The sequence below is a fragment of the Silene latifolia genome, chromosome Y (genome assembly GCF_048544455.1).
Source record: "Silene latifolia isolate original U9 population chromosome Y, ASM4854445v1, whole genome shotgun sequence".
NCBI lineage: Eukaryota > Viridiplantae > Streptophyta > Magnoliopsida > Caryophyllales > Caryophyllaceae > Silene > Silene latifolia.
Window position 1 is genome coordinate 251,092,407 of NC_133538.1, and position 12,914 is coordinate 251,105,320.

Below are 12,914 nucleotides of genomic sequence, written 5' to 3' on the forward strand. Positions count from 1 at the left end.
GAGAAACAAAGCATCGATTAGATTACTTGGTGATCAAACAACGCTCAATAATGTTGTGTTGTTTATAATGGCATGAACCTTGAAACCCGCAACTTGGCATTTCACTTGAGTGGTGGTAGGATATGTGAGATGAGTTGTGAGGAATTTTGGGAATTTGTTGAATTCATGACCATCCATTGTCTTAAGCAAATTGTACATGACATATTTGAGAGTGCCAAGGAAGGTATAGAAGCGATAAAAAGCACATTTCAAAAATTCATTGAGGAAAACTATGATGAAAATGAGATTTGTGAGGATGAGAAACCTTCCTATAACCTTGAGCTAACCTACTATGCCCACAAAACTACCCCACCTTGGGAAGATGGAGTGCTAGCTGAGGAGAGTGATGATGAGGAGGAGTACATTCTTGATTGTGAAACTAATGCTTGGATGCCGTCATCCTACTCTTCTTGTGTTTCAATGAAATCAACCTCCATGGAATTTGATGTTAATGGGCAAATTGAGAATGATATGGATGTGAGCTTGAGTGAAAACTCATCTTTTGAGGATGACATATTTGAGGGAGACAATTGTGTTGAGCTTGGTAAGCCTTGCTATGACAACCCCTTTGATAATGGACCTTGTTGGGATGAGGAATATGATGAGGACATTTGGGAACCCCAAATAGACACCCTTAAAATCACCTTGGATGATAATGAAAGTACTTGCATTGAATGTGGCGATTTTGACTATTTGGAGGATGAGTTGAGTGAATTGCCAACCAACTACCCATTTCATGTTCCTTCCATCCATCATTTTTCTTATGATTTTTGTCATAATATTCTTGACATGCTTGTTCGGTCTTTTACTTGGGCATTTTTCAATTACATAATCTTGTGTTGCTATGCATGCCTATTCATGTCCCACTCCCAAGAATTTGACCGACTTCTACGTGCTTTGAGTGCTAGTGATAACCCAACTCGAGTCTCATTAGACCATGCATGTTGTTGAGTAGGGAAGACTAAGTCGACTTGTAGGTGTTGTACAATCTTTTCAATGAGACTTGTAAAACATAACCCAACTCGAGTCTCATTAGACCATGCATGTTGTTGAGTAGGGAAGACTAAGTCGACTTGTAGGTGTTGTACAATCTAATCGATTCGGCTCGAGTTGGGTTATCATCATCCATCATTAAGGCTATCATCATCTCCACTTTCTTCTTCTTCTTCTTCTTCTCCTCCTCTTTGGTCATCTTCATTCAAGCCTTGGTTTGGGAACACAAGGTGTGGTTGCACCCAAGAAGGCAGAGGACCATTAGGATCAATAAACCCTTGTTGTGCCATATGATAATATTGAGGATAGAGGGCCAAGTAGTTGTCTTCTTGCCCTCGGTGCATCCTAACATCCATGTTGCTTATCATACCCATCAATATATCCATGGCCGATGGCGGGCTACTCGGACGAAGGGGAGAATCCTTGTAAGTTTCTTTCCCTCCGCTTATTGATATGCTTAAATTCAATAAGCAACACCGTCCCCGGCAACGGCGCTATTTTGATGTGGGTGATGTCGTCGGGTCACATCCAATCAAACACATTTATAATACTCAACAAACAACTAGTTAGCGGTAGGTCGAGGTCGATCCATGGGACGGTGGTTACTCAAATTATTCAATCTCATTATGGTTATGCTTGGGGTTGTCACAATTATATTGGGTTGATTATTCTAATCTAATAAAAGCAATAAACAAGCAACAAAAGGAAAGATGTAAACAATTGATTAAAAAGCACTAGGGTGTCATGGGATCATAGGGGAATCATGGGATATGATCATACAAACATGTTCTCAAATTAGAAGCAAGCAATTATTGTTGTGATGGATTGAGTTGGGTTATATCTTACAATCCTAGGAAAGTTTGGGTCCCGGAGCCGAATCGATTAGATTGTACAACACCTACAAGTCGACTTAGTCTTCCCTACTCAACAACATGCATGGTCTAATGAGACTCGAGTTGGGTTATGTCTTACAAGTCTCATTGAAAAGATAGGTGATGGTGGTAAATGCAAGGATTCATAGGCTTAGCATTTCATCAAACATAACATGTGCATGAGTTGAGATCAAAACAAGCAAGCAAATAAAACATGAAAGCATATTAATTTAAGCATGAATCATTCCCCATGTTGGTTTCCCCTAATCACCCATTAACCCTAGCTAACAGACTACTCACTCATCATCATATTGAACATGCTAGCAAGGTTGTCAATCATACTAACAAAGTGAAACATGATGAACAAATAAAAGTAATTAGCAATAATTAAAAAGAGATTAAGAGATTATACCTACTAATGATTCCAATAACAAAGCAAGAATAATAGAAGTACTTGATGTTTGATTGAGAGGTTGTCAATCTCCCAATAATAACCCAAATAATCTTCAATTATCCAAAATAAAGGATGAACAAGAGAAAGATTAAAGAAATAAAACTTGTATTAGAACTTGATTAATTGTTGATTACAAAACTAAAGAGAGATTTGATTGATATTAACTACTCTAATTATTGATAAGAAGAACATGCTCCTCTAATTAGACTAATGGGGTATTTATAGTGAAAATTAGGGAGGATGCATTAGGGTTAACTAAGGGCTAAACTAGTAATTACACTTTTTAGATTGAGCAAGGAGGAGCCGGTATTTTTCGAAAGAAGGGCTTCTTTCTTTGTTGCTTGAAGAAGACAATTCGTCTTTGGAGCCGAATCCGGGCGTCAAGGGTGAAGGCGGCGGATTGTAGTTCACGTAGCAAGGAAAAAGTTTCTGTCCAGGAATACGCCCGTCCCGAGCGAAATATGGGCGTCCTGAGCCTCAACCCGAGCGGGTTGAAATTGACCCGAGCGGGTTCATCAGTATCCTGCTCCAGATAGGCTTGACCCGCGCGGGTTGAGCTGCTATTCCCTTTCTTTTTGCTTCTAAGCGTAAGATGCCTCTATATACTCTTTATTTATTCTTCCTTGGTCATCATTCTTGCTTCCTCTTCATACTTAGTCCATCAAATATCGTCAATAAGCTTCCAAATATGCACGAAAGACGGGAATTTCCGCCTTATTATCTTCTTTCCTACAAAACATGTAAAATGCACTAGGAAAGCAAATAGGAAGGATTTGACGGATAAAATGGTCATGAAATGTTATAAAAGTATGCAAAATAGGCTCAATTAGGGGACTAAATGTGCGCAAATAATGTTAACATCATTTATCTTTGATAGGGTTGCGACAGCCTCATCAAATTTTGGCGCCAATGCCGGGGAGGCGACGCTTTTTACTTGTTTTATTTCAGTTTGCCTTTAGCCTTAAGGAATTTATTCCTTGAGGCAGTTCTTATCTTTTTTTCTAGTGCTGTTTTGATAAGTCCTACAGGTCTAGCTAAACAGGATTAATGGGAGAAGATCATCAAAGGTAAGGCTTGAGTACCTTTGATCTTCAACTAATATTCCATTACTTGTTATGCGGAGAATGACCGAGTCTATGCCTATCAGCAGTATAGACAAGGTCGTTATGGTTCTCAAAGTGGGGTTTACCCAAACTATTCTCCACTTCCGCGGCAGAATTACTATGTGCCGCCACATCTGATTTATCATCAAGCCTTTCAAAAGCCTTCATTTTCTCTTCCGCGGCAGCAAGTTCCTCCCTCTACTATCAACAAGGAAGAGATTGCTGAATTAAAGTCTTTAGTGAAGACACTTGGACTTCTAGTGCAAGAATCTGATAAATCTAGAGAAGCTTTTTTCAAGGGATTTGAGTCTCAAATAGCTCAATTAGCTGCCGAGTTGGATTTTAGGCACTCAGACACGGTATATACTATATGTACCGAAAGCGGTCTTTCCTATGAAGGACCTGAGTTGCCTATTGACGATGATGATATGCATGACTCGGAAATAGAAGATGATGTTGAAAATGAAGCATCTCTCGAACACTTCAATACTGTTCAGCATGAGATATTCGATAGAACAGCTTACAATGTTCGATCAAATGCTTTATATGAGGAAGAGTTTGATCGAGAGCCCATTGTTAGTCGATCGAACACCGTTCAACAGGAGGACATCGATCGAACATATTCTTCTTTTCTATCAAACTGTTTGTATGAAGAAGAATTCGATCGAACAGTTGTAAGCGTTCTACGAGTACTTTTGGCGAGGAAACATCTCGATCGAGTATTGTTCCTTCTCGATCGAATTTATTAAATATGGACAACATTGATTCATCACTCACGCCCATTCCAAGTGACGATAAGAAGGTAATTGAACACCAATCCTATCCAATTGAAGGTCATGCTATTCCTTTTATTGATCCCGATGGGGTTCCTTCTAATCCTTCCGTTAAATCATATATTGTTGTTGATTTGACGCCTCAGCCCCAGTTTGGGAGTAAGTTGGAGGAATATCATCGTGTTTCGTCTTATACAGGTCTTGACGGGTTAGAAGACCCGGGAGGAGGATTTGAAGACTCCATCCCACATAAGAATAAGGCATGGGATAAGGCCAAGAGATGACGTGGCGTAGTTGATACTATAAAGAGCTATTGTTCTTCCGATGTTGTGCTGTGGCGGCCAAAAGTGAAAATCATGGATGCTGAAGGGACTGCATGCAGTCAGAAGCCTTGTTGTGGGCCATTAGTTTGCGTTGGTGGATGAAGACGAGAAGGTCGAGCTCGGACCTTTCTGAAACTAGCGCTGACCGGGAGGCAAACCAGATTTTCATGTTTTGTTTGGATTTCTTAGACATTCTTTTATTTAGTTTTGTGTGCTTAATTATTTGTTTTCTCGGCTATAGATTGCGAAACATTTTAGATTTGGTTTTAGTAGTATTTTTGCGGCGCTATTTGCGTAATTGCAGGCACACCTGCATTCTTTTTGCGAATTTGCCTAAGCCTTGCAATTTTGACATCTCTTAGCATAATCATTTGCATAATCTACGAGTTTATGTTTAAATTTAGCTGAACGAATAGACTTGACTTGAAATATTGGCAGCCTACACATATTTTCTATGATTTTAGAGCCTTAAAACTTGTGTCATCCATGACCAGTTCATATAGGATTGTGAGTAGTCACTCCTTGCATAGCATGTAACATTAATTTGCACAAGTATGAAATTCAATTGCTTAATGCCTGTATGTATTCGGGTTAGTGGTTGGTGTCACATGCAGGGAGATGCTTACATTCCCTTTTCTTCCATTTTTACCCATTAACTCCATATTTAGCCAAATTTGCCTTTTGACCCCTTAACTACACCCAAACTTAGCCTACCCTTGTCAAGCTAGTTTAGTGTTAGTTTTTGTGGTATGTTTATCATTGTGTCAAGTTTGATTTGCTTTGATAAGTTGGGAGTTGGTAGTTTTGGAGGAGGAGAATGTTGAAAAAAAAAAGAATGAAAATCAAAAAAAAAAAAAAAAAAAAAAGGAGAAAAAGAAAAAAAAAACATAAAACAGAAAACCGAGAAAAAAAAAAGAAAAAAATATGAAAAAGAGTTTGAATAATATCAGTTTTGCTCTTATGCTCTCATTTTATCTCATGAGGAGTTGTTATTATTTGGTTTAGTGAATTTTTCTGTCGAATTAAGGGCATTGTGTTCAGTTCTGGAGTTGGTTTAGAAGTGGATGATGTAATATTGGTTTGTTTAGGTGATAGCTTGGCTTTTACCTCCACATTCCCAAAATGTTTTGCCCTTATTACCCATTACCTCACTTCGCATATTTGGTAAGCACTCGGCATGTGATAGGACCTCGTTGGATAGAGTGTATGTGTACGGTAGCTAGAATTTTTTATCATTATTAGATTGCATGCATGTTTATGTAGGTCGTAGTCTAGGTAAGAGACTATATTTCTTTCTCTCTTACATTTATATACTTACCCTTTGTTTCATTGAGAGAGAGAGAGACAGAGAGAGACAGAGTGACCTGCGAGAGTCCAATTTTGAAGGTCTAGTAAGGTCGACGGTTCAGCTATATTTATAAACATCCTTATACCTCGTTTGCATCTAACACTGTTGCTATTTTGTTGGTTTATTTGCATTAAATTGGTTTAGGTGGACGATTTGTAGCTAGCTCTGAGCTTTACTCTGTTCCATTAGTTAGTTGCATATAGTTTGCTTGAGGACAACCAAAGAGAAGTGGGATTAAGCTTAGAACATGTCCCTATGCATACATTTAGGGGATGAGTTGAGTCGTAGCTTGGAAACTACTATTTGGTGATGCGCGTAGAAGTAAAGAAGCTAGGCGAGCAAAATAAGAGCTTTAAATTACTAGTGTCTAATTTGCGGAGCCATATCTCGAGATTTACAACTAATATTCAAGTGATTCAAACTAGAGGTGAAATCTTATCTTCTTAGCTTTCCAACGCCGCAAAAATCGCTTGATTTGGACAAGTAACGAAGAAATGGCGGCCGTTTGAAGTTCAGTGCGCGAAGCAGGAATTACGCGCTGAAACCACTCGATTGAGTACTTTAGTGTTCGATCCAGTACTTTATGTGTTCGATCGATTACTTTAAATATCTTGATCGACTACTTGATTCTTACTATACTCGATCGAGTACTTTAGTGTTCGATCGAGAGCTTTTGACGGAAAAAATACTCGATCAACCAACTTTATGTTGCTCGATCGAGCAAAACCAAGTCTGACGCGCATGATTTATGTCGAGACTTATTATATTTAGCTATATTATATTATTAGATAATAAAATCTCTTACTATATAAGACAAAAACATTCATTAGGTTAAGGGTTGGGATCTTTTCACTACTTGAACCTCTATTACATTGCTTTGTTCTTCTTATTCCGGATATATACTTTTAATTCTTTTCTCCTTTCTCCCCTTGCTCTTTAGTTAATTTAAACTTTAGAATTCCCTTAATTGTTTTCCTCTTTATTTCTCTTGTTGATTATCCCTTCTTTCTCTCTTATCTTAATTAGTTTAATTGTTATTTCAATTTAATCATTATGTTTAGTTTAGTTATCGTTTCAATTATTGTTATTAGCATGATAATTAGTATGAGTAGCTAATCCCCTTACTAGGATTTAGGGGAATCAATGAATTGTTGATAATTGCTAATTAGGTTTGCAGATCTGTTGTTAGTATCGTGTCTTTGTTGTTATAAGTAGCATTTAATGACGATTAGACGATTAATGCGCATAATTGTTCTAGTTGTTTTTGGCAAACTCTGACCTTGATCGGATGATTTGAAGGAGTGAGATCGGCTACAATTCTTTAGGATACTCTAATGAGGGCGGAAGCTAAGTTAGTAGTATTTTAGGGTGAATAGCGGACCGATAGGACCTTTTCATTTCCCCTTAGACTGATACATGTGATTGATCTCAGACATTAGCTGCAATTATCTGGCATTAATTGATGAACCGACATCCTAGTCCCTTTCTCTTATCTGTTAGACTCTTTTAGTTTTCGATGTTTAGTTTAGGTATCATATCTAAACCGCCATTTGTGACACCGACAGACTTAGATTAGCAAGTAGACAGCAACATAGCCTCCCTGTGGATTCGACCCCGACTTCCCTAGCTGGATTAGTTAGAGACCCCTCGGGTTTATCTTTGATAGGGTTGCGACAGCCTCATCAAATACGGTACAAAAAGTCTATATAAATTCCGCTAAAATGGACAGCTCAGCATTTTAACATTGTCGGGTTAAAATTATCGGGTACGATAGCGTCTTGTAGGCAAATGACTCGCATTGCCCGCTGCCTTTTCCCTGACTTTCCCTTGGTCTTAAATATTTGGATAAGGATAATGCCATTGACATTTCAGTTCTGTTTTCTATGAACTGGCTTGCTTCTGACCATAGGACGTGGAAGATAGGCACTTCCCCGTCCGTGACTATACCTTCACCCTCTCTACCCCGTCTTTCACCTTTGAATACTGTGACGGGTAGACTACCTCCACCTCCACCTTCTTACCTCCTTGAGCTCACTCTTACCGTTTCTAGGAAACGGAAGAGGGCTTCCCCTACTGTTAGGGAAGTCAGAGAGGGGTCTAGACCTACACAGGCTATATTTACACCCGTGTCCGCGTACGCATCCATGCCCACGCTTACACATACACCTTTTGTCTCTCTGTCGGCTTAACCGGCTAATATTATTCCACCTCCTGTTTTTTAGGCGCCTAAGGTCATAGACCAAGGGCGTCGTGATGCTCTTCTTTTGGATATGTGCAGGGGGGTAGCTCGGATGGAGCGGGATCGGGCTCTAGCCTTATTCCCTCTTTACGAGTGTCACGTGCGTCGAGGTCGTCCGATGCCAGAGAGGTGGCCACATCCTTCTTTTTACCGGTACCCGAAGGAGGGGTACCCTCAGCCTGAGAGCGAGGAGGACACACAGCCGAGAGGGAGGAGAGGTTTAGAGTTGACCATGCTGCTGAAGGTCATACTAGGAGGAGGGGTGAGGAGGAGGAGGACCCAATCTTCTAGGTAGTTGACGAGGAGGGTGCTGACGAGTAGCAGCTGGCTACTCACTTCCCCAATTTGCTGGCCGGTTTGGGGAAGTTATCATTGTAAGTATTTTTGCTTTTCATTCTTTTCATCTCTTTCATTTTATTTCATTTATTTTGCGTTTGTGTTGTATTTTCCCTTTTCCCCTATTATTCTGCTGGTGTATGCTGGAGGACAATGAGGGCATTGTTCTTTTTAGTTTGGGGAGGGTAATGCACACTTTGAGTCTGCATTTCCATTGGTTTTGCATTCACGTTTATTGCATTTTTGTTTGCATTGTCTTTTATTTGGAAAAAAATTGAAAATATCAAAAAAATCGAAAAATCAAAAAAAAAGTTTCACGTTTATTTTTGCATATAGGTTGAGTCGGAAAGGTATATTTCAATGATGAAATTGTATTGCATTTAGTCCTTTTACTTAAGCCTTGCAAAATCTAAATATCTTTTAGCATAGTCATTTTGCATAATCTACGAGTTTATGGTAGAATTTAGCTGAACGAATAGACTTGACCTGAAATTTTGGCAACCTACTCATATATTCTAAGATTTTAGAGCCTTAAAACTGGTGTCATCCATGGCCAGTTCATGCAGGATTGTGAGTAGTTACTCCTTGCATAACATGTAACATTAATTTGCACAAGTATGAAATTCAATTGCTTATTGCCTGCATACATTCGGGTTAGTGGTTGGTGTCACATGCAGGGAGGTGCTTACATACCCTTTTCTTCCATTTTTACCCATTAACTCCACATTTAGCCAAATTTGCCTTTTTGACCCCTTTACTACATCCAAATATAGCCTGCCTTGTCAAGCTAGTTTAGTTTGTTTTTGCGGATATAATGTTTATTGTGCCGAATTTGGTTTGCATTGAAAGACGAGAGTTGGTAGTATGGAGAAGGAGAATTGAAAAAAGAATATGAAAAAAATGAAAAGAAAAGAAAAGAAAAGAAAAACAATAAGAAAACCGAGAAGAAAAACAAAGGAAAAAAATGACAAAGAATGAAAAATGTCGGTTTTTCTCCTATGCTATCATTCTATCTTATGAGAAGTTGTTATTATTTGGTTTAGTGAGTTTTTATGCCAAACAAAGGCATTTGGGCTTAATTTTGATGGATTAGAAGTGGATGTTGTCATTTGGCTTTGTTTAGGTAGCTAGCTTGGCTATTACCCTCACATACCCCAAAATGTTTTGCCTCTTCTTACCCATTACCTCACTTTTCCAAATTTTTGTAAGCACTCGGCTGTGACGGGACGTTGTTTGATTGGAATGTATGTGTACGGTAGCTAGAATTGTCTATCATACTATATTGCATGCATGTTTATGTGGGTAGTAGTTAGATTAGCGACTTCTTATTCTTTCTCTCTTACATATATTTGCTTACTCTTTGCTTCATGAGAGAAAAGTGGCCCGTGAGAGTCCATTTTTAAAGGTCTTGCAAGGTCGACAGTTCAGCTTTATTATAAACATCTTATAACTCGTTTTCATTTGACAATTGCTACTATAAGTGTTAGTTTGCTTGCATTAAATTGATTTAAGTGGACGATTTGTGGCTAGCTCTGAGTTTTTATTCCGTTCCATTAGTTAGTTGCATATAGTTTGCTTGGGGACAAGCAAAGGTTTGGTTTGGGCAAGTTTGATGCGTGTATTTTATAGTCTTTTTAAGCCTTATTTGCACGCATCTCTATGCGATTCCTGTAGTTTTAGGCTACGAAATGCCTCGAATAGTCTATTTTGGTTCGTTTGGCTGTAATTGCAGGAATGGACCCAGAAGGAGCAGAATTAAGCCTTTTAGTGTCCCTTTAGCTTGCGTTTAGGAGATGGCAGGAATCAGAGCGAGAATACTACTATCTTGGGATGCGTGAAGTCGTCTTGGAAGCTAAATCAAACGTCCTATGGCTGATTCAGTAGCAGTTAACTCGATCGAGAGCTTTTATTAGCTTAGTTGCTCGATCGAGACCTTTTTTATGGTGAAGACCACTCGATCGAACTCCTGCTATGTTTGATCGAGAAGTGGTTTTTTGGTGTTCCTCGAGCGAGTAGTTTTTGTACTCGATCGAGAGGTTTTGGCTGGGAGTTGATCGATCGAGGAGTTTGGAAGCAAGTGCTTGATCGACCACTTTGTTATCTGACGCAATATTTTATTGCGTAAACCTTATTTACTTAATATCTTAAGTTATCGTATTAGGTTAATAATTATCTTTCCAATAAATAGGAGAGACATAATTAGGTTTTGATGTAACTCATATTTGAGCATATTTAGTCCTCGAATTAGCCTCGTTTCTATGCTTTATAGTGTATAATTGAGTCATTTACTATTTTTAGTTCCCCATTTTGCATATTCTTTGAGGTTTTGTTTCCTTGGTAGGAGAGGAGTGCAAACCTTGCATTTACATGGAGAAATGGAGCTAAAATGATCGCATCTAATTACCAAGCATCAAAGGGAAGACGATACTAGAAGGCCTATGTAGATAATAAAGTTAAACGGGTAATGACGAAAGGATCCTTACATCCCCGGATTGATTATCGTGGATTATGAAGGAAGAGAAGAAGAAATGTTGTCTACCAAGGGATCCGAGCGGATCACAGAGGATCCGAGCATCTCCCCACCACCATCCGAGCGTCCCGTGACCAATACGCTCGTCCTGAAGCAAGAAGATCCAAGCCTCTCCCTTGACAATCCGCTCGGATCGTACCCCAGAGAGCCCGTGCCTGTTTTCAAGTCGCTCAGGTCATGGCAAGACTAGCAAAACGGACATGTTCATTTCCTTTGAGAGGAGCATTTTCTAAACTTTTCTTAAGGACTTAATCGTCATTTAAGCCCTTAATAACCCTAATTTATGTACCTAATCTTTAGTATAAATACCCCATTGTACTACTTAGATTAGGATGCTATCTTAATCATCTATTAATCAAGCTGTAATCAATTAGTAATCATCCCTTAATCTTGTAAACAACTCTTAATCTAGTCTTAAAACAAATCTCAATACTTAATCTTTCCTTAATTTGTCTATTGTTCATCATTCATTTTGGGTAATTAGAAGATCATTTGGGTTTATTGGGAGAGTGACAACCTTCCATCAATCATCAAGTACTTCTATTATTCTTTGCATTATTATTTTGGAATCTCCATAGGTATAATTCTCTTAATCCTTGCTTTAATTATTGTTAATCATTTTCATTTATTCATCATGTTTTGCCTTGTTAATGTGATTGACAACCTTGTTAGCATGTTAAACTTCATCATGAGTGAGTAGTTTCCTTAGCTAGGGTTAACGGGTAATTATGGGAAACCAACATGGGGGAATGATTCATGCTTAATCTAATATGTTCACATAATTTATTTGCTTGCTTGTTGTCATTTCAACTTATTCCCATGTTATATTTGATGAACTGCGAGCCTATGAATCATTGCATTTTTTACCCATCACTTATCTCTTAAATAAGGCTTGTAAGACATAAACCAACTCGAGCCTCATTAGACCATGCATAATGTTTTAATTGATCTCCTATCTCAACCCCAAATTGTGACACCCTAAGACACGACCATTTACAATTGAAAATCCTACATCAATACCCGTCCCTTGGGATCCGACCTTTTCTTGCCTCTTTACTAAGAGTAGTTGGTGAAGTTATAAATATTGTTTTGGTTGGGTAACCTTTGACGACGATTTTTACGACAAACCAAAAATGGCGCCGTTGCCGGGGACGGTATTAACTTCATTTGATTTTCATTAATTGTTTTTAGATGTGTCTGTCTTTACCTTGGGAAAGTCAATCTCTTCAAGGTTGTTCTAATTGTTTTCAAGTTGTTTGATATTTTGCATGTCTAGGAGATCACAAGGTAACTTGTTACCCATTGATCTTGAAATCGAAAGAACTTTGACCAATAATAGAACACTTGCTAGGAATACTTTGAGAGGTATTGGTGAGATTGTGGACATTCAACCAAATAACATTGAGTTCATCAACCCTTTTGCAAGAGAAGGAGATGATAACCCAATACAAAACCCACCACAAAATCAACCCACAATGCCTAAATTTTCATCACATTCCGTACCAACCGAGGAGAACCTACCAAATGGTACTCCTACACCACAACATTTAACCGATAATTTCATTGCCAAATCCGCACTTATACAATTGGTTGAGAGAAGTCAATTTGGAGGGATGCCTAGTGAAAACCCTCACTCTCATATGGAGACTTTTTTTTACTATTGTGATGCGATTTCTCAAACCGGAGTTACCCAAGACCAAATCTGATGGGTTTTATTTCCTTTTTCTTTGATTGGTTCTGCGAACAATGGTTGAAGAGTCTAGATAAGGCTACTCTTTGTATTGATTCTTGGAAGAAATTAGCACTTGCTTTCTACAAGAAATGCTATGCTCCGGAGAAGACTAACATGTTGAGAGCCCAAATCACCGGGTTCAAACAAAGGGATGAGGAATCTTTGTACGAAG